Genomic DNA, 27,458 nt, shown 5'->3' with positions numbered 1-27,458 from the left:
TTCTTCCCATTTTCCATAATGGCCATGTGCTTAGATATCATTCATCATTTAAAAGGTGCATTGCTTCAGAGACATTTCCATGAGCCTGTGTCGAAGGAGAAAACTGGATCCAAAAAAGGAGCACATGTAAGTAGAAACGAGTCATTTACATGACCCCCCCCCCAACCCCTCACCCTCATTAGACGTCCGCCAGATATTACTGAGGAGCTAGAGAGAGCACTGTGCTTTCTAACCGTTCACCTACGTCCTGAATCACTTGGCGCAGTGCATAGACATCATACACGGCCTTCTGGGGCCTCCACATTGCTGGAGATAGCATGCATGTTCAGCTGGATGAAAAAGCCCTCAGGTGTTAGCAATATCACCATTTGTTGTTGGGAAAACACTGCCCTGGTCTCAGGTCTTAGCAAGGAAATGACAAGGATTCTATTAAAATACCTCATAACATCAAAGAAGAAGCCTGAAGAAGTCGATCTGTTGTTTTTAAACATTTCCAAGCTCTGCCCAATTGACTTTACCTCCTTTTGGAGCCTGATCTTGCAATTTACTGAGTATCTTACTGAGTATCCTTAACTCTTCAGCCTGCTTCTCAGCACCTTGGAAGAAACAGCTTTCCTGCTCTTCCCCCACACACTGTTATATGTAAAATCCACACCTCAAGTTAATTTCTTGCTGACCTTGTGCTGATTAATGCAAATTAAATTTCATGCTAATTGGCCTGAGTGGTTCTCATGCAGACCAGAAATCGGTTGTTTCTTTTTTTCCTAGTGGTAAAACACATACTGCTATTTGCTCACTAGTTTCACCAAAATCACTGTTGGTTTTACAACCTCCTTGGAGTCAAATAGGCTTGTATTGTCTTATTGAAGGCCGGACAACCCCCCCAAAACCACATCATTGGCTTCTGATCCAGAAGTTGCCTCTCTTCCACCGCATGGGGTGAATTTCATCGATTATTTGGAGCCCAGGTTCCAAGATGCATTTTACAAAACCCTGAGCCAGCCTTGTTAAAGCCATCATTCCTCTTAATCCCTTTGCATTTGTCAGCAGACTACACAGGCACTTGATTTTGGACATCTGACTTGATAAAGGGAGTAGGGAGTACACGGCCAACAGGGATTGCTATTTTAGACTTTGCCATGTTCTTGGCAACCAAATGAGAGAATGAACAATGATTTTATTATTAGAGGGTTTCAGGGTCCATTATATAAATGTTATGCTGGCATTGTCAGTTTGAATCCCAGCTATCAGTCCCGACACTCATGGATCACCGAGGTTCTGTTTGACGACTGACTTGGTATTAGACACAACTGTGGAGGAATACCAAGAGTACAGGAGTCTCTGGAGTGTCTGACATTTAAAGCACAAATGCATTTTTGCATTTGTATTAAGTGGTGGAGGTAAATTTTGACTTGTAGTAGCAAAAAAACCCAAACCCTACCCACCAAAAAGTCCAAAGAACTCCTACTTCTTTTCCCCCCCTGCACTTCGACTGAATTCTCAAAGCATGTTGCAAAAAATAAGTAATTATGCCTCGCAACACCTCTGTCCCCCGCCCTGCGATAAATATAATTATCTCCGTCAGATAACGCGGCACAGTAGAGGAAACTCAAGTGTCCAAAGTTACACATGCTATCTGTGGCAGAGCTGAGAATAAGCCCCCTGAAATGCTCACCTCATTCAGACAGCATTCTGCTATTAATCTGTGCTCATCCACATCCACACTTGTCATTCAAAATGATGGACCAAGTGGGCTGAACTGGCAGCAACCCCATTGATAACCACCCCGTCCTGAGTTGATGCAAGGTAAATCCCAGCTCGCTTATAGGAATCCACAACCCTCAAATGCCATCGCTCTGACGAATTCCTAATCTGGTAACTATTTAAAACAATTTTGGACTCTCAACACCTCGCACAAAATGGCAGCAACTCAATTAAAAACCAAGCAAACATAACAATTGCTCACAGAGTGTGACTCTAAATGAGCTGCTGACTAAGAAAAGGCTTTCCCTTGAGCTTCATACCTCAATATTTCTCCATCACGAGCTGATGGCTGTTCTCTTTTGATGTCATTCTCCATTTCAATCCAAGCCCAAATTCCTGGAAAGAAGGAACCTTGTCAAAGCGCAGATGTCCACCACATGAGCTCTGCTTCTCTATGGTGGCCGGCTTTGTGGAGTAATAACAGAGTATCCCTCTCCATGGTCTCTCCAGAGCAGAGATTCCTGTGGTACAGTCTGTTAAATTATGTGCGATGATTCTGTCATTAGGATTACTCTGTGGGAGAGACAGCTTGGAGACTGCCACATTCATTAAAGATCTCCAGTTGGACTTGGCTGGGCCTTTTGCTTTGCCCTGAACAAACAATAAATACACCCTTTGTGCTCAAGAAGAAAGGGAGTTTTTGCACTTTTGTCTTACGTCAGTCACAACCTGAGATAAAAAGCTCCTCTTCTGTGCCAAAATGACCTTTGCCCAAAGCCGCCCCCTAAGTGTTTGCAATCCAGAAAGATACCCAGCTAAAAATATTAACAACAAGCTGCTTCAGAAGTGATAGATGATTGTGTTATTTGGGTGCATTTTACACACATGGATGTACAAGTGGCAAAACTACAGTGCAGAGGCAGCATAAGGGACAAGATTCATTTACTTAATTTCCCCAGAAGCAATCATCAGGGATCCTGGTTTTCTCAATTTTCAGATTTAAAAGAGTAACCCCAAATCCACATTTTTTTCTGTAATTAAAATGAAACACCACAAATATATATTTATAAATATATATTCTATAACTATAAATATATTTATACAATACAATATATATCTATGTATTAGTGGTGCTTCATTTTAAATGCCTGCCCAGTTACTTCTCAGTTTAATCTCTGCAATTTAGACTGACTTGCAAAAACTGAATCGATTCAGCCCTGGGCTTTTTGACTGTCTGTACTTAGCCTTTGAGTGACTATGTAGGGTTCAAAGCAACAATAATCTGGGACACAGAGGTGCAGCTGTCCCTTGTGCATTTTGGGTCCCTTTTATTTAATCCAACATTTTTTGGATTTGGGGAATTTTTTTTAAGCAGAGACAACCAGGATCCCTGGCGATGATATAGTAGATGTAGGTACGTTAATCAAGTTCATGATTTTGGGATGCAAAGAGGTGCTGCCCATTGGAAGAAAAGTTTAATCAAAGGAAACATGAATGCTGACTGAATGTGCCATTCATAACTACTCTTGCAAACATGCACAGATGCCCGTCTTAAGGCTGCAAAAACAGGATTCTTGCATTGACTAAATCCTCCTGCTGGACTGAAGGATTCAGCCCCTCCTGGACAGTGAAATCTTCAGGAGGGGGCTCCTGAATGGCAGCAAGGCATGATCAGGGAAATGCCACCCTTCTGTCGGCAGCTCAGGGCTACTGGTGACTGAATGCCTAAGCAAGCAAGTTAAAAAATGGCTCATACCCAAAATGACGACTGGGGGCTCTCAATGGATGAATGGACCCCAAGTAAATAAATGGACCCCTTTTAATTTGACATACACCCTAGAAAGATGAGAATGAGCAACATCGGAACAACAGCACAGGACATAGAAGGAAATGACAGGCATCAGGAAAGGCATTTTAATGAGCGTGTTCAGGATATAGGTTTGATCTTCATAATGTGAGTTGGGTTTTCCTGAGCCAGTGGGAGTGCAGGAGACCTAGGAAGTTAAAGCTGCTCTCATTGGCTGGCTGCTTGGATTAGAATGGTATCATTTAGCCTTTTATCCATAATTTAGTTGTGGTCTTTGGGCAGGGTATTTTTTATTTTTGGGTTAAATGAACAGACCTTAATTGGGGGGGATTTCGACACTTGGCAACTACAGACTGCATTAGGTGACTGATTCTTGCATTAGGCGACTGATTCTTTCCTTTGACTCCAAGGGGAAATTGCTACATTCATTTAAGGGGTCTCACCATATTGTATGATAATTGGATGGGCTATTGCAACACATGCACCCCAGACATTTGTGGGTAAGATTCAAATAAAGTGGTCAGTAAGACCATTGGGATAGATCAAGTATAAGAACCACAGCAGAAAAGCAGGTGGGTTCCTCTGGTTGTTGCAATAAATAGTGCCATGGGAATTTAAAAGATATCTCCAAATCTCTTGATGTTTGAACATCATTTTTGCAGAAGGCGCTTACTGAGTAATTTAGTGACACTACTTGCTACACCCACATAATGGGTCTGGGTAGCACTGCAACGGCATAACCACATGCCTCAGTGGTAAATGGAAATTCTTGGGACTTTTGCGATGCCCTTTCTTCTTCTTTTAGGTTTGGAAGATTCCTCCCCCCTTGAAACATGACTCAGGAAGAAAGGGTATCATGAGATAAGTGTGCTTGTGTCAGGGGCTACACGGAGATGCTGCTGCTTTCCTGTTAACGAATAGGGAATTTCATGAAAAGAGGAGCTTTGCATAGCTATGCATGATCTTCATGTAAATGTATCATTGCCTGATGCTTTCCTCCCAAGGGATAACGCACCAATGGTTTGTAACACATGTTAGTCAGGACAGATGAATGTTCAACACCTAAGAATCAAATTATGCACATCCGATTCAAACAGGGAAGCCTGGATTCGCCCATTTGAGAGAAGACGTTGGTTGCCATGCATCTAAACAGTAAAGGGCATGTGCTACTCATAATGCAGCTCCATGTTTAACCATGATTAACTTTCAGAGTCAGAAAGTAAGGCTTGACATTTTGGGTAACCTTAACTCAGGAAAAGGGCTGACAAATATGTGGACAATAGCAACAGCTCATACCCAGCTCCACTGGATAAACCAGTGGTTCTCAACCTTTTAAGACCAAATGCACCTCTCGTTACAATCAAGCACCTCTCAGAAAATGCCAGCTCTTAGCTGTCATTCATTTTTTCACTATGAAAAAAATAATAGAGCAATTCTTCTGTTGCAAAACTCTCAGAAAGACCACAGAAGGTCAGGATGGGTTTTGACACTACGGATTCCTATTTGAAATCCCTGGGTTTGCCTTGTGAATCACATGTAGATGTTAACACATCAAACAGTGCCAATATTGCACAGCATCCCACAGCACCCTTAAAAGGATCTCACAGGACTCCAGGGCCATGTCCGTACAAGCAGGGCCAAGCGTTTGCAACGGCACAAATAGTAGCGGCACAAATTTGTGCTGCTACTTTGTACTGCAGTGCACGCCTCTGCTCGTACACACGATGTCCCACTGCTCCATGTGCTGGATGGGGCCTGGAGTGCCTCAGTGAGCAATTTAGCTGGCAGGCAGCCCTTGTGCTGAAGCACCCTATGCCCCAGCCAGCTGAGGAGCTGCACATGGAGACAGGGGAGGAGGCAGCTCAGGGCCCCGCACTGAGACACCTTGTGCCCCAGCCAGCTGCTCCCTGGCTGGCTAGGGCACAGGGCACCTCAAGACAGAGGAGCAGGCAGCCTGGACTCCCCTGTCTCTGCATGCCACGCTGAAGTACATGGGGTCCCTGTGCTGAGGTGCCCTCTACCTCATTAGCTGCGAAGCTGGCTGGGGTGCAATGTGCCTTGAGACAAGGAAGCAGCCAGCCCAGGGCTGCCTGGTCCCCTATCTCGAGGCACTCTGTGTCCTGGTGCACGCCACTTTGGCGTGCTTTGCACTGCTTTTTTCTTCCAATTTCTTTGCTATTGGGAAATCCCAGGAGCAAATTTTGCCCCGGCACTGCAAATTTAGCAGTGCTATGCACAGTTTAACATGCAGTGTGTGCACTTTGTGGCATCACAAACAGGTTTGCAGTGCTACAAACTGCACATGCCTGCAAGTCTTCATCTGGCCCGGGGTGCTGCAAACAGTAAAAAAAACCCGTGTGCGTGTGTGCATACATGTGTGTCTGTCTTCAGAGGCTTTCAGAGCCATGGATCAGGTGGTTCAAGTCCTGTTCAGAGGGCTTCCAGCCCACAGAGGGCTGTAATATAGCATTCAATAAGATTTGAGAATGTAATTCATATTCCTCCCAACACAGTTCAACTTTACTTTGAAACATTTTTTGGAACCCTTGACCTCTGCTACTCTGAAACACAAGACATGGAAAATGGAAAGAGATTATGATATTCAGTTGCTCCTACAAAATTCTTTATGCAGCACAAGTATATCAAATTATTTTCATTACATCATTTGGTCGCACAGAATAGTGACACATAATTAGAGAGCTAAATAGCAACAGTTTCCTTCTGGTGAATTTGCTGTAGCTAATTTTGTTAATAAGACCGATAATTGTTTTACGCTCATTCAATATGTTAAGTTTACCCAATACAAAAACCAATCAGAACCTTTAAATGAATTTTTGTTTAGTTTCTAACAGAATCAGTGTCATTATTAATCATAGAAGGGATGCCGAGTCAGAGGATGATAAATTTCCTTTGGGCTTATTTGACTTTCATATTTCTGACTTGGATAAGGTTATTAGGATGGAATTTTCAAGCAGTGATCGAGGAGGTGGGAGAAGGGGAGAAAATGGGCTGAGAAACACGATATTCAGATCCTAAGCTGATGCTGATTTCTTTGGCATTTACGTAAATTGTTGGATTCCGGTGGGTTCTGCAGACATAAGCATGGCAAATGTGCTTTCAATAGAAGCTAATTTCCAGAATATACACCTACAACGTCCACATTTGCTAATCAAGTACTTTTGAAAACGAGCTTTCCAAAACAAGATCTGGACTACAGAGATGACTTGATCTTTACATGCCTGGCACTAGTGTTTTTGCTTTTCTTTTAAAGCATCAGAGTAACATTCACTCGGGCGATGGCTGTCTTTGTTATATTTCTAGATCCACTGGAAAAAAAACATATAATATGGGACCTATTTTAGCTACAGTTCTACAGCTCAATATATGGTAATTCAGTGAAATGTCCTAGATAAAACTGTCCAATTTTTACAAAGCCAGTGTAGCCCACATTGCTTCTTACATGCTTTGACAGGATAAGGTCAATGCCTATTGGCTGCACAAAGAATGGGGAATGTCATCCGTGTTGCTATTGTCATAGTAACGTTTAAACTAAGCTTTGCAAGCTGGCATTCATTGGTCACTATGCAGAAAGAAAACACTCTGAAGTTTAACTCTTTAGCTTACATTTCATGATGAGGCATGACAAACAACAGTTTAGATTTCAGAATACTACCCCGTTTTACTATGGTTTGAAGAAGAAATTGAACAACATATTACTCTGAAATGCTGTCAAAAAACAGCATATTCACAATTACCACTATTACCTAATTCTGAAAAGCGACACATCACTGAAGTTGGAGGGAATCTGAAAGCTAATTTGAGTTTTGATTGTACTCAACCTTAACTGAGTTTACCAAACTTTTAGGTCTTTAAAATCTGGATCCAGTTTCCATCCCTCTGTTTCCCACTGTACCCTCAAATATATAATACCCAAAAAAGACCCCCAGTCTCCTTCTCAGAACTGTATATTGCCAATAGCTCAAAAGGAATGCTTTTGAATGATTTTTCCATTACATACACTTTTGACAAAGAAAATGTATAAAGTAAGAATAATTAAAACAAAAATAGCTTTAATATAAACCTTGCAAAGATGTCCTTTGTCTTTTCTTGTGTCTTTTAAAAAAGGTAAATCTATCAAGATAAAATGTTATGATAATGTATTGCCATGCTGAGTTAATTGTCAACTGCAAGTTACTTAAGTGTACTTTAATGATATGTATAAAGCCTTATTTTCAACTCTAATAGCTATTAATGGGAGGAAGAGAAAATGAAACCAATTTTCCCGATCTTAAAGTGGAGCTCTGTTAAGAATAAGTGAACAAACTTCCAAATATAATAAAGGTACCTCAGTTATACAGGAGCCCACACTTTCATATTTCAGTATAGTTTCATACTACTGTTCAGGCAACATTTTTGTATGGTTGAATGATTTGCAAAGAAGCTTTTACTTAGCCTTTGTGCAGTTTTTCTGGTGTTTAGTTTACACGGTTAACATTCCCGCAGACGGGTGAACTGGAGAGAAAGAGAGGATCACAGAATCATAGGCAAGCAGGGCTGGAAGGGACCTCAGAAAGTCAACTCCAACTCTCTGCTCAAGCCAGCACCATCCCTATCTAAACCATCCTAGACAGGTGTTGGTGTCTACCCTATTCTTAAGACCTTCAGAAACAACCCCTTGTACAACTACCAGGCACAATACCTGAAACCTCAAGAACACTCTGGTTTGCCACAGGTAAAGCAGGAGGCTGATAGCAAGACAGGAAGTTGTTAAATAGGTGTTACTCATTGGTTAATCGAGTCTATAGTCAAGGCCTTCTCTTAGTATCACCGTTTTAGTTAAGGTGTTTACCAAACCTGTAGCTTGCTGTACCTTGTGTAAATACAGAACAGAGAGATAGCCCCTATTAGTTTTGACATTTGTCAGGTCTGGGTTTTTTAAAGGCGAGATGGAACTCAATGGAACCCAAATAGATGCATGGATTTTCATGAGTAACTTTTCATCAAGCAAAATTAGCTCATGGGCCTGGATTCGTAGGCCTTAGGCTCAGCGTTTTCCAGTATTGGTGATAATACCTTAGATCCTTTGCCAAACGGTGGCAGATTTGCTGTATGTTAGTTTCTGCTTGAAAGAGAAACGGATGTCAACTTGGACATTCCTAGTGCAATTTATATATGTATACGAAGTCCACAAGTCCTGCGACTACCAAGAAACCCTTGGCCAACTGCAGACAAGCAATTCCATTTGTAAAACTCTTAATAAAGGAGTGAATAGATAACTAATTATACAGTTCTAAAAGGGGACAGAATAAAAGTATTCACACCCAATATATGACAATTTTATATGGCCAGACTGATATAAAGGGACATTTTTTGGAATTAATAATGGATATATACACATGTTCATAATACACATAGTACTTTCAAGGTTACTGTTGAGGTGGTTACTGCCATGGAGCATTTACATTCCCAGTGTACTTGGACTTGTGTGCTTGCAGTCTCAAAAACACCATTATACAGGGACTGAATGTTTGTTCTAGGCAAAAATCATACCTACGCACAAAATACAGGAACCGAGCACAAGGAGTTAGCTGCATTATGCATGTCTGAACCATTCTGAGGAGCAAGGCGGTGTCTGTTTTCTTTGCATAATGTAAGCACGTGGCATAAAAGTAAGAAGTAATATAGTAAGCGTGCTTGGGAACTAACTGACTTGCTCTTATAGACCAGGCTATCCCGGCTCCTACTCGGGCAGCTTTAAGTCTTTCAAGAGCACTGGAAACTCCTGCAGTTCAGCTGAATCTGCTGTAAGTGTCTGCTTCCATCCCCAGCAAGCAGTAGTTTACCATAGGCGGCAAACTCTTGAAGAAAGCAGGGCTAAATTACCATGATTTGCTTTAATTTGCCCTGGGATAGGAGTAGACCGACAACACAGCTACAATGCATCAAGTGACGTGCTCACAAATGATGAGTACCCCTGTCCCTTACGGATTTAGAGTATAACTAATTGTTGTCAAAAACCAGCACCTGTAGGCCTCTCATCTCCACTCCCTCTTTTTATTTTACACACACTGACATTGCTCCTTTCTGCATCTGTTATTATTCAAACAAAAAAAAGTTACGGGGATAACATTTGCAAAGGTGTCTTAATAACTAAAGGCTCCTTTTCAAAAGTGACTGAATCACTTGCAAGCTTCATTCAAATGTGTGTGCTGCAAAGCCATTTTCTTTGAAAATACTGCCCCTGGGGCACAGATGATGTTGCTATACACAAGGTAAGGTCTGAGCAGAACCTGGAAAGACGACATCCACATGCCACACAGCGATTCTAATTCCAGAAAAGCAAAATTTGTCATCATCATCACTACAATGCAAACGTTTTCTTGACTGAGGATGTTTCTGCCACACACTCTGAATAGGTGCTCTTTGCTGAGGGGAGAGGAGAACAATAATACTGGATATAATTATTCAAAACTTAAAGGCACCAAAATCAATATTTAATAACAACAAGCTATCATAATAAATTCCTCAAAGAGTGATTTGATTTTCCTCGACTCAAAGCAACAATCCTACATCAGACTCTCTTTTGTTTCTCATTATTCTCAAGCCGCCAAACAGCCTTGTTCACTATATGTTCCTGGAAAACAATTTGGGAAAATTAAAACGTATAAGCAACTATTTTTTTGTTGCTTTCCACAGCACATTTCTTTTCTCCATCACCGATATTTATAAAACAGCAATCAGAGGTTACAAGACTACCATACATAACAAGATGAGATCACACAGAAAGTAACTTCTCCGTATTGTCAGCTAATCAACAGTTTCTGTACTCAATTTTTCTGTTTATACGTTCCTAAACAAACACAAGAAAAAAAATAACAACTTAGGGCTGGATCAGAATTTTTCCCTGTCCCACTGAGAAACAGAAAAATAAGTATTTGCTTTTAAAAAAAAAAAATGTATTTCTTCTTCCAACAAAACCATCTAGGAATATTAAGATAATGAAGTAATTCCTTTCCCTACTTCCTACTGCCCATTTCATCATCTTTCAGACACCTGAATTCCAGAAGTTCAGAGCATCCATTCCAACTGAAGCAAAATCTGACTTTTTGAAGTCAATACGTCTTACTTAATGTTCCCAAAATAAGTCCCCTTGGGCACTCACAAAATGAGGCATTTTAACCAGCAGATGCTCCTTCTTCTTCTTTCCTATGGCTGACTTGAAGCAACAATTACAAATTCTGTTTACGGGTAGCTAACCAGCCTAACACTCTTGAGGAAAAGGGATGCATCTCGGCAATGTCGTCGTCAAATCTGTATAGAGGACAGAGGGTTGTTATGTGGTCCGTAGTTTGATCAGGTGCTCGTAGCAGATGCTCTTGAGAGGCTGAAAGCTGCACGAGTAGGTGCTGGGCTAGCCTGGTATAGAAGAGCAAGTCAATTAGTTCCCAAGCACAATTACTATATTCCTTCTTACTTTTATGCCATATGCTTGCATTATGCAAAGAAAACAGACACCACCTTGCTCCTCAGAATGGTTCAGACATGCATAATGCAGCTAACTCCTTGTGCTCGGTTCCTGTATTTTGTGCGTAGGTATGATTTTTGCCTAGAACAAACATTCAGTCCCTGTATAATGGTGTTTTTGAGACTGCAAGCACACAAGTCCAAGTACACTGGGAATGTAAATGCTCCATGGCAGTAACCACCTCAACAGTAACCTTAAAAGTACTATGTGTATTATGAACATGTATCTATGCATTATTAATTCAAAAAAATGTCCCTTTATATCAACCTGGTCATATAAAATTGTCTGATAGTGGGTGTGAACACTTTTTTCTAAGATGACTTTACATACCAGGGTGGAGTTGTAGGATGTAAGCACAAAGGAGAATAAAGTCGAATGTGTATATGGACACACACTACATATAAAAGTTCACTTACCGCCCCCTCTCCCTGAAGAACCAAGTGTCCTTATCCCACATCTTATTGGCTGTACCTTTATCACACTCACATTGGACCACCACCAATTTCAGTGGAAATTTGTCATTTTTGGAATTATTGTAGCACTTGAAGCACCAGTCCTGGCTTAGGATGCCTTGTTTCCACACTGCAGAAGGAATAAAAAGACAGCTCCCCACCCAAAAGAGCTTATGTTCTAAAATATTTCCTAATCACTCAGATATAAATGAGATCAGAATCTGGCCCTGTGTCTGCAGTTCATATAGGATTGATACAGTCAATACAAAGAACAAAGTCCTTCAACCAAAATACTGGTTAAGTGCAATAGTTTTTAAATATTAGGTGTCTCAGAAGGCAGCGCAGCTTTCTACCTTATTTGCACGGGGCTTCTGTCTGTAGCAAATAGGCTGGCATGTTATGGAAACATGTTTTCATGCTTCCCATATTCCTTGGAAAAAATTTAAAAAAAAAAAAATGCAGAGCTTAGTGCTGAGGCATCATGTACAGACTGTCCCCAGTACGTTCTTCGAAATTCATCCAAGTATCAAAAGACTTTACTGATGATAAAACCTATGGGAAATTATAAAGCAATTGGCTTCATAGTTATTGCAATTTGACCCTGAGTTTCACTTAACCTCAAGGGGCCAAATCCTTCTCTCAGTTACCTGGAGTAACTCTAATGGTCCTAAGAGAGTTGCTTTGCATAAGTTAAGAGCAGAGTCTGGCCCAAAGTTCAGCCAATGTTAAATGTGTCCTTATGAATTAAGGGCCAACCACTCTCTGTATACTATTATGGCTGGGCAAATTAAATTGCTTCCCAATTACATGGGCTCTGTTTTTAATTTTACTAATTTAACTGGATCTAAGCATCGAGGCTGTAAATAGAGATTTGTATCATTAAATATTCTCTCACTTTACTTGAAATCATGTTGAGAGGAGGTTTTGGATTAAAAAGAGGAACTGCAAGAGGGAATAATACAAGTAATGCAATAATATGGCTGCTGGTTTATGTTACAAAGCCTCTGATTTGCATGATATTAAAAATAATAAAATTGAAAAGTCCTGTTAGAAATTCCCTTTTTGCTATCTACCTTCATCTCTCATGACTGGAACCAATCATTCATTACTCTGGATTTCCCACTCCCCCCAACCTCCCCCCAGCTTTTTGCGATACGGAGAAAGGCAGCCCTCCTTAATCTCATTCAGGCATCATTTACCGCATGCCAATATAGCATTCCAGACAAGTAAAAGGGTTTTTGAGTCTTCAGCATCTCATTTCATATTGAAGCTCTAGACATCAGGGGACTGAATCTCTACTCATGATGAAGAGCCACACCACCACTGGCATTATCATGGTGGCTTTTGGTTCTATCACAACCCTTTCCCCTCCTTTTCTGTTAATCTGCAGAAAAGTGTGATATCCAAAGGGTATGCAAATGGTCCTGAGAAACTGAACCCTATTTAGCAACAGCAGCAGCAGCAGCAGCAGCAGCAGCAAAGATACCCAAATTACAGAAAAAAATATCGTAGATTAGCACATGCACTTTTAGAACTAAATTCAGCACTGGACAATGCTTATATCAGCGATTCTCAGCTAGGGTGCCATGGCATGCTTAAGGTGCCTTGAAATCCTTTCAAGGGGGTAGTGGGGTGCCACCCAATGTTAGCACTTTTAGGTGTGCAACGAAACCGTACAAATCAAGCCCAGAGATTTCAAACAGGAATCCACAGCATTAAAAACTTTCTGCCCTTTTGGGGTCTGTGTTCTTTGCAACAGAAGAATTGCTCTATTATTTTTCTGTAGTCAAAAAATTAGTGAAAACTAAGAGCTGGCATTTTCCAACGGGTGCCTTGAGTCTTACTAGAGGTGCCTTGAGTCTAACAGGGTTAAGAACCACTGGCTTAGATAGTGGACTTACAATATAAGAATGAAGTTTAGCATTTTGAAGCTTCATGGGAAGTTCTTGTCTTTCCAACCCCTTGAAACTATGAGGAGATCTACTGAAATACTGGATTTGATTATTTACATGTTACAAAAAAAGGCAAATACAAAAAGCTGACATGGAGACTGAAAAGATGTTTGGAAACCTGTATCTCCTTTCCTTAGTGGAACTTTCTTCTTCTTCCTCTTTAACCCTTATTGTGTGCTGCCATCCCTCTCCCTCTTGCTCGCTGTATCAAATTTAGGCTGTGATCTTGAAGGGCTTTGCTGAAATCAAGACTGATTGATTTTGCTAGCTTAGGGTTTGTCCTGGTTGGAAATCTGTACAAATGTTCAATTCAATAGTGTTAAATATGTGATTACTTCCATGATTGTAGACTGCAAATTCAGGGCAGCATCATGACCACTTTAAATCTGTAACACATTTTGCAAAAGTATGGTACTGGATATGGAAAGTTATTTCAAACCCTTTAAAAGTCTTCTACAGTCTATCATTTTTTTAAAAAGAGAGACTAGAAATTAATAATTGCTCAACTGGCTATTTGGGTTGAGAGTTAGTCAGGGACAAAACTTATCTTTCTTATGTCTGAACCTCACTATGAGTCAGTGGGAATCGCACAGGTGAAAAGTTTGGCCCTTTTTAATGTGTAAACTGCATTTAATGTAACAATAAGTTGGATTAGCCATCTGTGTACAGCATGGTAGTATTCCCACTGCTAAGTTCTGCGGGAGTGCTTAAGGTTTTAACAGTAATACAAACCCTTCAACAATGAAAAACTTTCAGAACTGATAGCACATAGCATTATGCCTTTATTTCTACTGGCAACCTGATATACAGAATAAAATTACTCCCAACTATTGCTTTTTCTCCACTCACCTTCAAAAATCTCCAGCATTTGCAGTGGAGATATGTTTATTTAGTGCACATATATTTATATTCTGTAGAGTGGCAAGAATGAGAGAGAAACAAGTTGAAGGCAAAATGTTCACTCAGTTCAAATAAGCATCATGCCATGTTACATACAGAAATGTATGCCTTTGAAAATGCACAATGGAAAATCTGAAGGCCCCAATATTTTCTTCATTTGACATCTGTTTTGGATAGTGCTTCTAAAAAGTAAACCGACTTTGATCAAAGAGTGATGTTTGGAAAGGTGCTGTCTGCATATAAACTAAATATTTTCACGGGTAGCAGAATGATCCCTACCCAGTGCATTGTCATTTGTGCACTGCGTATCTAGAAAAACAGCTCCCCGTATCTGGTCACAAGTAATAACTTGCTATAACAACACAACAAAAGGGGGATCCAATTACTGATCCGTGACAATAAAGTTGCATTGAATTTCTTCCATACAAGAACTGTGGTCTCAGTTCAGCAAAGCGCTTTCAATACGTCCCTAAAGATAATGAAACTCAAGCACATGTTCAACTGCCTGGCCATACTGCCTTGAGCCAGCATTCTAGTTTAAAAAAAAAAAGATACAGATTTCAAAACCATATTACATTAGATCTGTAATTACTATACCTGCTTTGTGGATGGATCAACTGATACAAACATTTAAGGGGCTTGTCTTCGGCCAGGAAAGAAGTAAGGACGAAGAACCCAGGAGTTTAGATTCTCATGCCTTTTTCTGTTCTTGATGACAGGGTTCATGGCCTCCTTTAAATAAGTTTGGATACATAACACCATCCTTTTTGCATATTAATATTTGGTCTCTTTATGCTTTGTGTAAGATGCTTCTTCTTGGAGCCAATGGGCTAATTCCACATTTTTAATCAAAACTGAAATGATATATGAACTTGACATTACTCCATTTTCTGGTGTTTGGGATCTCTTTGGATTAGTGTTATCTACCATTATGTTGCTGACTACTGCAGCTCAACTGGGATTCTTCAGTACTGTGGCAATGGGTAAAAGTTTCTATGGTGCGTTTTTCAGAAATGCTTAAATGCTGTGCTCCCATTAACTCTATAGCAAAATTCCCCAATTGCTTTTGAAAATGTGGTCCCTGGAGTCTCAGATCAGTTTTCTTTCTTCTCTTCTCCTCCCTCTTTTCTTCCTCCCCATATGCCCGGGCTTTCACTAAAGGCACTTCTTTATAAAAAAAAAAAAAAAAAGTCCACAAACCATCATTATAGTCTTAACCTCAGTGAAAGGAGCGAGTCCTTGGAAAACTGTGATGGTTAATTAACATCGTCTAACCAACACTCCAAAGCACAGTCTAATTTTTTTCAGCACTGTTCTTAATTAGCCATGCTCAATCTTCAGATTTCTTAACTTTAAAAGGTTGAATTGCAAGAAGAATCAGAAAAGAAGTTTCAAGGCTTTATGGTTTTGCTGCACCGAAAAAACCCCCAATGACTAACATCAACGCACCTTTGGTCAAAGGTACCCGGGTGCAAAATGGTATTATTCTGAAATATATTTCAAATATTTGGGTCAGAAATTTAGCTAATGAAAATCATCAGAACTATTCATTTAACTGGAAAAAGTAGGAATTTACAGCATCTGAAAATCTGGCACGTGTTATATAAATTATTTTGCTTTGTTCCCACCAGTTGTAATGGCTACAAATGCACTTAAAGAACCGTGATATTGCAGTGGCCTCAATATCAGAAGCTTTGCTAATGTGAACTGGAAATGAGCTAGTTGTTACCTCTTTCTGGTCTTTGATGGGGTTTTTCAAGCCTACAGAAAAGCAAAAGAACCGATGGGACTTTAATAACTAAGAATCAGGGCTGGAGTAGGGACATCAATCTTATTTGCTAAATTTGAACACATATAAAAGGCACAGACCTCTATCTCTGGATAAATTCTAAACTCTATTTCTAATACATTCAAATCTGTGAATTAAAAAAAAAAATATATCGATACAGCAGGTAAAGACGAGACGCACAAAATTGTTACATCGCAGTGTGGCAGTGAACTGGCTTTTGTCTTGCCTAGAACCACTATTCTTCACGATATGCTGCTGGCGAGTCCTCAGACCTCAGCATCTGCTACAGTACGTATTTTAAACACAACCAGAGAGGTCTGGTTATTAAATGACTCCTACCTTTAATGATCAAAACTCCAAAGGCCCATTAAACTGATGAAGTTAAAAACGACAACCTAAAGTGTAAAACGTTAGAAAAAATTGCTACACTGTTGACTAAAGTAGACAGAGTTACTTACAAGGAAGGCTAATCCATTCGACCTGCTAAGGCTATATTTCACATTTGATTAAAAACATGCCACTCTAAGTGCACACTAAAGGTTTCAGCACGACAGAGTTGGCCCACTCCTGCTCTAGCCAATGTTTTTTTGTGAACTTGCCGGGAACTGGCAGAAACATTAATCTTCTTTCCATCCCCCTCCCTCCAATATTAAATCAGCAGCTAGGAAAACATTCTCTCTCATGAAACCTATGGGGAAGATGTCCCTGCTGAGACAGTATAAAAGACTCTTACATGAGAGCTAGCACACTAGCCTGTATGGGTCCATCAGTGGCTCATAGCCAGAAAAGCAATCTTATAGTCTGTTGATCTGTGAAAGCCTCCCTGGCAGATTGTAAGCGACACAAGTGAAGCCAGACTAGTCGCTGTTGAACGCCCCCCCCCAACCCCCTCCAACCCCCCAAAAACAAAACAAAACAAAAAACCACCTTTGCAGAATAAACATTTATCCAGGTTTTGTGGGGATACCTTATTGGATTCTCTTATTGTTGTGATTGCAGGGACTTAAAAAGTACTGTAGGAAAAAAATAAAATTGTTCTATGCCATCTACATTCTTAATTCTCTGTTCAATCCCCCAGTGTTGTAAGACACTAAATGCACTGGAAATTTAAATTGGCACCTAGCATCCAAATCAGTGAAAGAAGAAGTGCAGCAGACTAGAAAATGAAAGGAGAAGCCAAAAGGCAAAAAAAAAAAAAAAAAGTAAGCACAGCTGCGGGCATCTACTTTCCTCCCCGCCACCCAGCTTTGCAACTCTCACTATTTTCTAATTATGCAAGAAAACAAAATTAACCTGTAACAGAGTATCACTCATTCTCCTCCTCACAAGAGGGCTTGGTAGTATATGGTCCAAGCATTGCACCCAATACCAGAACAGAAAAAATAAAGAGTGAATTCACTTAGTAAAATAATGGGGCCAGTTGCTTTTTTGTGGAAAGTCTCCTGAGCACAGGGACCTATTTTTCAGACACTTAAAGAGACTTTTCCCAACACTTGAGAAATTACAGATTTGTTCCATTTTTAAAAAAAAAAAATGGAGGGCATTTGGGTCACTGCACGATTTAACCCTTTCTTATGTTCTCAGGGCCTTGAAAGCTCTGTGCAAGGTGCACAGACCCCTTTATATCCAGTTACACATGAATAGATTGTATGGCCTGGGAGGGACAGGTAGAGCTCACAATGTGAAGCGTCCCATCCCTGCATGACATCACATTTAACTTTGCTTGAATCCATGCCGACTTTCACCAAAAACCCTTCTTGTGCTCAGGGAGGCAGCCACCCAGTTTGGACTGGAATTGGCCAGGGTCCGTACAACGGCTTGTCTCACTGCTTCCACAGCACCTTTGAATGGACCAAACTCTACCGCAGCAAGTATGCTCTCTTCCCAATGAGCCTAATGGGAAGTGTGAATGTTTGGTTCAAGAGGACCACGCTGAAATGAGAGTGTGCTACACCCATTTTCTGCTACCTACTGAAAATGCTGGATTTTCATTGTCTCTGGAAAGCAGAATAATCCAGCCTGGGGCTGAACTGTTTACAGATTCTGCTTGAACTCCACCTGCCACATCCTGCTGATTTATTTGATTAGCCAAACACTGACCACAGGACTAAGGAAAGGCCCACTGGGGGAAATATCTCCAATACATAATATGGATTTTAGAATCAAACATACTTTTATTGCCTTCAGTGATATGATGGCCAGTAAAGTCCAACTATAAACCTAAAAAAGCCAAGATATGCTTAGAAATGTACACAAAACTCTCCTTCATCTAACAGCTAACTACATATGGCTCTCTGCTTTCATATACCACCAGCCTCCAAATATGGCTCAAACATTTTGAAATTGTAGTCCACATAAGATAGTTCAAACGGTCTGTGTAATGGAGGTTACACTCCTTTCTTTGGGATGCCATTCCCACGGTTTCCTAGAGAGGGAATTTTAAATGTCACTGCTAAGAACAGCCGTTCAAAACAGATAGAAACTTAAATAAAAGTGGCTTGACTTTAAACACTGCTGCCTTCTCATCTGAAGAATCTTTAACATTTTAAAGATTTAAAAAAAAAAAAAAATGCTCGCAGCATGTGGGAAAAAAAAAAAAGGTGCTATAGAGGTTTTCTTTAGAAAATATGTTCCAGAGTGGTGTGGCATAAAGGCAGTTAAAGCACAGTTTTGCTTTGAGTTTCTTTTTCAGGGTTTAGGAACTTTAAAGTCAAAGTGAAACTCAAGTGTAAAACAGGAAGGAGGGCTGCAAACCAAAATCATTTGCATCGGTTTTAAGAACACATGACGTACAAGTGCTGGGAAAAAATTTATTGTGGCTCAAAGCCCATTTGCTGGGGGTTTTTTGCCTTTTTTTTGTAAAATTAAAATATAAAATTGAAGTTCTGTTTCATACCAATGAGGGTTGATATCATATGGGCTGTTTAAATGAATCTATGCTCAAGACTGAACTGCTACATTTCATTCCAAACCCTGGTGTATAGAAACACATCATTGCATCTTCTCTTTTACAGTTGACTTCCATTTATTAGCATATTAACTTTATCAGTTACCAGTACATAAGGATATTGAAAAAAAAATAAATGTTATCGTCTAGTGACTTTTTTCCCCCTCTCAGGTAGTTATAGTTACCTAATGAACCATTGCAGACTGTTTTGCCCTAACTTGTAAAGCTGACCTAGGCATTTATATTTCAATAATTTTGTCTTGCTGAGCTATACGGAGTTTAATTCTGGTTTCTTTGAAACTAACCTCATGATAACTGTTTGATCATAAAAGCTAATTATGAAAGATTTTCTATGTTAATGACATGCAATTGATTATAGCTGGAGGATGTAGAGACTAACCATTCCTTCCATAATGAGTGTAGCATTTCATCCTCTACATGCAATGTAACAATGCAAAGGTAATGACATTTTTATTGCATCTTTTTATGATGGAGTCATCATCAGTAGTGCATCCATTTTCAGTGTTTCCTAACATCTGCTTGTAATAACACCTCAGCCGAGCCCCCTGAGAATTAACAGTCAATTTTAGATGCCAGTACACTCAAAACGATGATTCTACTCCCCCAATCCTCATAAATGATATACAACCTACCGCCACAAATGTTATGTGAGGATTTGACTCATTTAAATCCCAGATAGTTAAAATAACCTGCTAAAGACATTGTGGATAGGCTTTACACTTTCTGCCTTGTCTTAAACGCCATTCATTTATTTCTCCCTTTGCTTTTTAATACAGCGAAGAATTCTGCAACTCGAGAGATATCGGCGTCTGCATCCTTAAGTCAACTTGGCTCATCTTTCAGAATGATTAGACCCTTTGATTACGCAGCTCCAGAAGGAAAGATTAGAAGAGCCTTCCTTCCTTTTTCATCTCCTTGTGACAAGGTATTTAGCAGGATTCACAAATTTGTTGGAATCTGACATGCTGTGCCGGGAGCGCTTCTGCTGTGGCCTCAAGTTTGTGACCTCCGGGCTGTCAACTGTGTGCCTTAGCATCCGCGCCACCCCAGCTCCCCCGTTAGACGAGTGATACCAAGTTAAAATGCATGTCGCGCATTTCAAAGCAACTTCACAAGGATGGTAAAAGCTTGACTCCCGGCCCAGCTCTCTCGAAAGCAAAAGCTGAGTGTTGAGAACAGAACTCGGAAAAGCTTTCCTAACCATCATGTGACTCACGTTACCTGAGATTGATTTTTTATTACCTCGTATTTGCTGAGAGCCAACAGTGTTCTGCACCAACAGGTAAAAGATACGAAGAAAAGGTTCCTGTCACAAAGAGATTGCCATTTAGATAGACAACATATTAACAAAGGAGAGAGTAATGGGAGGCAAGGCAGCGAACAGAGTAATTGAACAGTGCATTTAAGCATGCATTTTTTTTTTTTAAATCTCAGTGGAGTTTTATGTTTGTTTTCTTCTTAATTTATTGGATTGTGCGTTCATACTTCTCAATCATTCATTAGCCAGCAGTTCTCTTGGGGCTTGTTCAGATTAGAAAACAAGGAGGGTTAGCTGAAACCAAAAATAAGTTTTTTTGTTATTTTTTTTTTAAAGGTTGAGGTAACAACCCCTTTTTCAGACACCTCGCGGCACTTCCCATTTGTTATGTGCAATCAAGCTAGCTGGAAGAGAGTAAACGTACGGGAGTTATTAACGTCACAAATTAAACCTTCACAAAGGATATAATTAGAAATCAAGCACAGTAAAGTGGAGTCATGTCTCATTCACACTGTTCTATGACATCACCAGCGTGAGGTCACACTGCCTTATTACCTAATAGGTTACTACAGTGAGGACACAGATGGTACCCCACAAAGACATAGTGACCTATATTTTAAAAACTATTAGCAATTAGCATGTCTCAATGTTTCCATGCAGTAAAAGGCCTTGATTTGCAGAGATACTGAACAACTATCTTTAGGAAATGTGGTAATTTTACATGTCATGAGTGGGCAATAAAAATAAAAATAGCCCATATCATTAGATACCTCTGAAAATTTGGATTGCGAATTTACCTTCTTCTCCCTCCATCCCCACCTCTCCAAAACTGCCCGAAACCTCATTCAAAATAAAATACTTCTACCACACACACCTTGCTTGGAAACTGCTCTGACCTCACATATGAGGACAACATAAAATGACCTTTTGTTTTTTGAACACAATCTCAACCTATGCACCATGGGACACAAACAAGTACCAAATTCTATACACATTTTTTTCCAGGCATACGTATTAAAATATTAAAAGTGGCAAACGCTGTTATAAAGACCTACTTAGAAAAAGTGTGAAACATGAGGTTTGTAAAACGTAATGTTAAATAACTTAGTAAAGAAAGGGGAAAAAACCCCAAAACACACGATAAAATTTGGCAAATTCAAAGTCTAAAATAGATTTTGAAATTGGTAAATGTGTACATGGACTTTGTGATCTCTTGTTTCAGGACCATTAGCACAAAGTAAGATTTAGCAATGATAATCAGTAGCTAGACATGCAAAACTGGGTATCTCAAATATCAAGTAAAAAAGAGATTTCATTTGTTGGTGTGATTCTCAAGTATTATTAATTTTATTGCTTTCCTCCATCCAAAATTACGCTGCTGAGGAAACCTGTTTAAAAAGCTTTCCTGAGCGTGGCCAGCAAGGCACAGGCTCTGAGTAACAATGTTCTTCAGTGTAAAAGTTGATGAAAATTTTATGTGCAACCCCACGATGTTACCCTGACAATGCAAGTAGACTATAACAAATCAGATGAGTGTCTATGACTATTTTAATCTCTCCAGGGCAACCAATGTTCCTGTTCAATATTTGGCAAAAAATGGCCCGAATCTTACTGGGGTCTTCAGGCATTATAATAAAATTAAACTATTAAGTATTGAACACACAAATATATAATGCCCATGTATATTTAAAGTTCCTCCCCGAACAGAATAAGATCTTGCTATCAATATAATGGTATCTCCACCCGTTAGAAGAGAATTATCCATGAAGGTTCAATTGCAGAATCCCTTTTGTAGGCGATGTCAAAACTGTCTTTGCATTTAGGGTACGTACAGACATTCAAGAAAGTTAGGGGGAGGTTAGATCAAGTTAAAAATGGCCACCCCATCTCAGGGAAATTGGGCTGGGGGACTAGTAGGAGGATCTGGGAGCTAGTAGAGTCTGTTGGGGGGGAGGAGTGCAGGGATTGGGAGGGGGCTAGTGGGGTTCACAGAGGAACTCATGGGGTCTGGGAGGGTTTGGCAGGATTAAAAGGGCTAGCAGGATTCACAGGGTACTTGGGGCAATGGGGTTCTCTCTCCCCATCCCAGGGCCAGGCCCTTGAACCCTCCACCTGCAGTTGAACATCCCCCCCAGATGCTGCCTACCTCTCCCTCAACCCCAACTTGCTTCCTTGGCTTTAGACACCAGTAAAACCAGCACTGGGAGTGGCTTGCAGCATAGGGAGGGTCCAGCAGGCTCAAGGGGCAGGGGAGTGGTGGTGGCTGGCTAGTTGGTCTGGGGGGTGGTTGTCTGTCTCGGGTTGACGCAAGGGGCCAAGGAGCTAACAGTAGCCTGATTCCAGGGGAAGGTGTGGAAAAGCACAACCCCAGGGATGGAGCCAGTGGCTAGGCTTTCCCAGCTTGGGGGCTGTGCTGGGAACTGTACAGAAGTTCAATTAAATTAGTCTCATGGGACCCAATCTTAGTTAGACTACCTTTGTGCTAGAGTTCACTTAGATTGGGTCAGCCATTTTAAGACCAATCTAACCTCCCTGAACTTCTGCACAGTTTGTACTTATTTCACCCAAGTATGGACCCTACACTTGGATCCCTAGTTAGGTGGATCTAAGTTAGATTGGGTGACCATTTTTAATGTGCTCTAACCAGCCCCCCTCCCCCAACCTCCCTGGATGTCTGTATGTACCTTTAGGCCTAAAAGGATGAAAGCAGTGGCTGAAATTTTGAAAGTAGTGTATAGGATTTATACCCCTTTCATTTTCTTTCCCTAGACTGATATGAAAGTCACAACCATCATCTCTGCATTTTTCTAGAAATCAATGAAATACACTAAGCACGGAAGCGAAAAATCAGTCTATGTTTAGAGACTTTTTGAAAGACAAAAAATTTACCTTTTGGAAGATATTTAACAATATTATTATTAGTAGTAATCAAAATGCTGCTGAAGCATCCAGATCCATGAATGAGCTTAAGAACCAATAGTGTTAGGCACTATAAACAAATATAGTACTCTGAGCAGTTTACCATCTTAAAAAAGACAAGAAAAAAAAAGAAAGAGGCACAAAGATGAAGTGGCTTGCCAAGGTCACAATCAGGAAGATACATATATTTGTTAAACTTTCATTTTTACTGTAACATGCTAATCTTGTGAGACTAGCTTAACTGTGGCAGAACTTCAAAAAAATGTCAAAAGTTTATTATGGGTTTTTTCCCCCTGACTCTCTTCTATGTCAGAGCTCTCCCCTTCCTCAATACATAGCAATCCCACTTTATTAATTTTTTTTTTTTCTGGGCATTTCACAGAGTTCACGTTTGCTCCATTATACCTCAGCAAAGAAGTTTTGACATGCAAAAATAGTGCTGCAATCTCAAAGCTAAAACAGCTATAAAAGTTTAACAAAGTCTTGTCCTGTTTTTGGCCATCCTTGAGTAAAGCCCAAACACATTATTCCCTCCTGTCTTTTTGTTTAGTGTGTAATGGCACCACGTACTACACCTATAGTCAGACTCTGAATATGCTTGACACTAACAAGAACCTGACATGAAGTTCTGGAATATATTATTTCCAGTGGCTACGCGTGAATCTGCCTGGTCTCTTGGCTGTTTCTTATGGCCAAACATTGTGCTACGGGCTAGTTAAAGGTCACCTTGCTGATTATAATGGATGTGTTGTTTTAATAGCCTCTTGAAGAAGTTACGGAAGTTTATAAGTTTTAATGAAAAAAAAGTTGCATTCTACATTTAAAGGTACATATTGTACATATCATATTCGCACCTATTCTCATCAACTATATCCAAACTGTTTCTGTAAGGAATACCTCAGAAATCACAAACCACAACTATTAAAAGGTTTATATCAGAATGTTTTGGCCATCTTCCAGGTAAATACAAATTAATTTAATATTTGCTTTAGTTTAGGGACTCATTAAAATTTGTTTCTAAAACAATTTGTTTTCATATTTGGTAACTGATTCATGTCAGAGAGGTAGTTAGTTGTGTTAGTCTGCAGTCAGGCAGAAGGTAGGGAGCACGGCACCATAGAGATGAACTGCTTTAGAGGGGAATGAACTTTTGTAGGTAATAGCCTACTTTGCTAGATACTACTCATATTAGAAGCAGGGCCACTCATATTGTCTGATGAAACTGGCTGTTGCCTATGAAAGCTCATGTCTCTACGACCTGGTTAGTTTCTAAGGTGCCACCCAACCCTACCTTCTTATTGATGTCACTGGAGATTGAGAAGATTGAAAGATTCCCTTCTCTTTCCTTCACCCTTTTTAACATTTAAGGGGAGGAAGGAACTTGCAAACAATGCCTTTCTACATCTTAAAAATTCTGAGTCAATACAGCTCATCTTCAGAAATCATGAGCTCCTGTTTTTTCTGTATCGAGTGCCCACAAGGCTGGTGAGGAAAATTTAGATGTAGTCTAGATTTGAATCTCACTTCCACCAATTTCACACTGGTATGACTCTTCTGCTTTTAAGAGCTGCATACTCTTAAGTAGACTCGGTTCCCTTTACCTGTATGGCAGCAACTATGGACCTCGCTGAATACAGTATAGTATATGACCATTTCTGATTTTTTTGCTGTAACTATGTCCAAGCCATTCCATACCACGGTAGCATGGCACAAACACAGTATAACTGCTCCAACTTTAAACCTGCTTCATCCTGGACCAAAGTCACAGCCAACTTGTAGAGTACAGCAGGCAACTGTTGATGCTTCTGGACCATGGTGTATGAGCGAGAGGTCAGTAGGACCTTTGACGCATATGCCTAGGCAGGAGTATGGAGGAGTGGAGGCTGCCCAGACCTTCCATCCTGCTTTTAAACCATTGAGACAGCATCCAAAGGCCAGACCAAGTCTGGCTATGCAGTGCCTCAATGGCTGTAGTTATATGCATGTCCAGGAATCAGACTCGGGTCTCCTGCATGGCAGACAAGGATTCTAGCACTGAAATATGAAGGCAGGCATCACAACAGGTTCATGCAAGAATAATGGTTACAGCAGAAGAACTGCTGTACACTCCCAAGCAGCAGCTCCCTCTGCTCTTTTGAAGCATCTTCTGATATACACTCATCCATTTCACGATGCTAAACTTCATCTCAGAACAGCTGGCCTACACCACACTATATGCACTGCTTTAGGAGTGAGTAAATGACACCACGGATATGTACTGTACCCAAGACAGATGGGCATGTTTATATGGCTCTAATACGTATTGAGCACTTCCGTACCTGAGGCAGCTCTGAACAAGCTGACACTCTTCTGTGGGGACATGCCTTACCAGGGCACATATGAAAAAGCAGGTAGGGTCAGACTGTTCTACCTAGTAGCCATCTAACTGGGCATACAGGCCTAAATGCAAGTCTCACTCCCTGTTCAACCCCTGAAAAATCCATTAATGTGTCTAGTTTTGTAACATACCGTCCTCTCACCCTTAAAATGAGATCTTATTCAAAACAAGGATGAGGAGGACAAACCCAATTTTTGCATGAACTGTTGTTTGGAAACTTGAACGGGGTGGAATAGATTCACACCTAAATCCACTTACCTACCTAATGGATGGGGCAGAGTCTGGCTTTTGGCATTTCCTGGGGTGGAGCTGCAGAGAGTATGCGAATCATTCAGCTACTGTCTGTACTTTACTGCAGCTAACAGGACACTCCGACAGGAATTGCTCTTGAACCAGTGGGTTCCCCATCTCCAGCTACGTGAAAGGAAATAATGTCCAGAAAAACCCCAAAGAACAAAACAAAGGATATGTCATTCCAGCCAGCTTCTGGCCAGATCTGTTCTCCTGACCGTTCAGGGTTTTGATCATCTCAATATAATGTTGAATCAGATTACATATTCTTTAAAATTCCTGCATCACCCGTATAGCCTTTTGAAATAACACAGTGAGGTGCTCTGGGATAAAAGTCTTTTGTATCAATTCTCTACTCTACAGTTTGGCTGCTTATGGCTCAAATCACCCATCCAAAGTTGGAAGAAAGGTAGAAAACTGAAATCCTCAGAAGGACTTGCATGGATTGCTCAACCCTACTGTAGTAAATGCCTAGGCAGATCAGCAATATGCCTTCCACTCATCTTGACAAGCAGAGTGCTTGAAAGTCCCCCCTCAGCTTCCTCCACCAGATACAAAGAGTTAAGTTACTGTAGCTCTGTTGACTGTACACACAGTAATCATTTTCAGCATTTTGTTTTATGACATTCTGCAAATGTTAACATGTCAACTTTAAATCAAAAATCCACATCTGCACTGGGTAATTTTCTTCGTATGTACATTTTATTGACCTTTAATTAAGCAGATTCTCAGAAGGTACCATTTTTAAATGTGCTGTTTAAATACACTTTCTACCTGCCCTCCTCACCCCACAAGTAATTTGAAGAAAGCCTAACTGCTTATCACAAAATCAATCACTTGTTATAACATTCAAAATGACCAGACATTTTCAAAGTATCCAAATTGGGTCTGTTCAGCATCCAACTCCCAGAATGGTAAACGTATAGCTTTTTGACCAAAAGCTATTCATTAATACCTTGTATCCTCTAGCCCCAAGACATCTGAGTCTTAATAGAATATGCTCTTCACTCTGCTTTATATGAAGAGCGTAATGCCTCTTCTGTCAATATATACAGCATTTACTAAGTTGCCACACTAAAGCATTTGTTAACTATAGGAAAGGAAGTGCATATCCAAAACCCACTGAATTCAATAGAAAGAGACCCACTAACTTCACTGTTTTTGGATCAAATCCTTATTATATGACAAACTGTCACAAATGGTTGTTTTTTTAAACAGCAGCTGGTTGAAAAATGTGTCAAAAAAACCCAAACCTGGGGATGGAAAATTGGTTCTTCAGTTAAGGTGTCTCTACTTTTCAACAAACTTTGACTTTTCATCAGAAACAAATGCCTGAAAATTAAACATTTTGGGGTCTTGACTCAATAGTAACAATTTTCAACCTGGAAATACAACCGTAAGGCTTCACTGGAAGTAATAGTGAGACGTGTCCTTCACAGACAGGGTCCTGCTGTCAGACGACCACCCTGGCAATGTGCTGTGGTAATTCAGCAAGAAATCAGGCTTTAATCTAAGA

General features: G+C 40.3%; 1 protein-coding gene across 3 annotated transcripts in view; it reads right to left on the bottom strand.

The window, feature by feature from the left end:
* The window catches only part of CELF2 (CUGBP Elav-like family member 2), a 618,606-nt gene that overhangs the window by 329,383 nt on the left and 261,765 nt on the right, over positions 1 to 27,458 (bottom strand). The window contains exon 1 of one of the 3 annotated variants that reach the window (XM_090041762.1): positions 10,674 to 10,709. The exons of the other annotated variants lie outside the window; for them this stretch is intronic. The gene's annotated coding sequence lies outside the window, so the exon portion shown is untranslated. Of the gene's footprint in view, positions 1 to 10,673; positions 10,710 to 27,458 lie in introns of those variants that run through there. 3 annotated transcript variants of the gene reach the window in all.

This window comes from Crocodylus siamensis, chromosome 4 (assembly GCF_052110815.1).
Source record: "Crocodylus siamensis isolate JL-2025a chromosome 4, ASM5211081v1, whole genome shotgun sequence".
Classification (NCBI taxonomy): Eukaryota; Metazoa; Chordata; order Crocodylia; family Crocodylidae; genus Crocodylus; species Crocodylus siamensis.
This window is presented reverse-complemented; position numbering and strand designations above follow the sequence as displayed.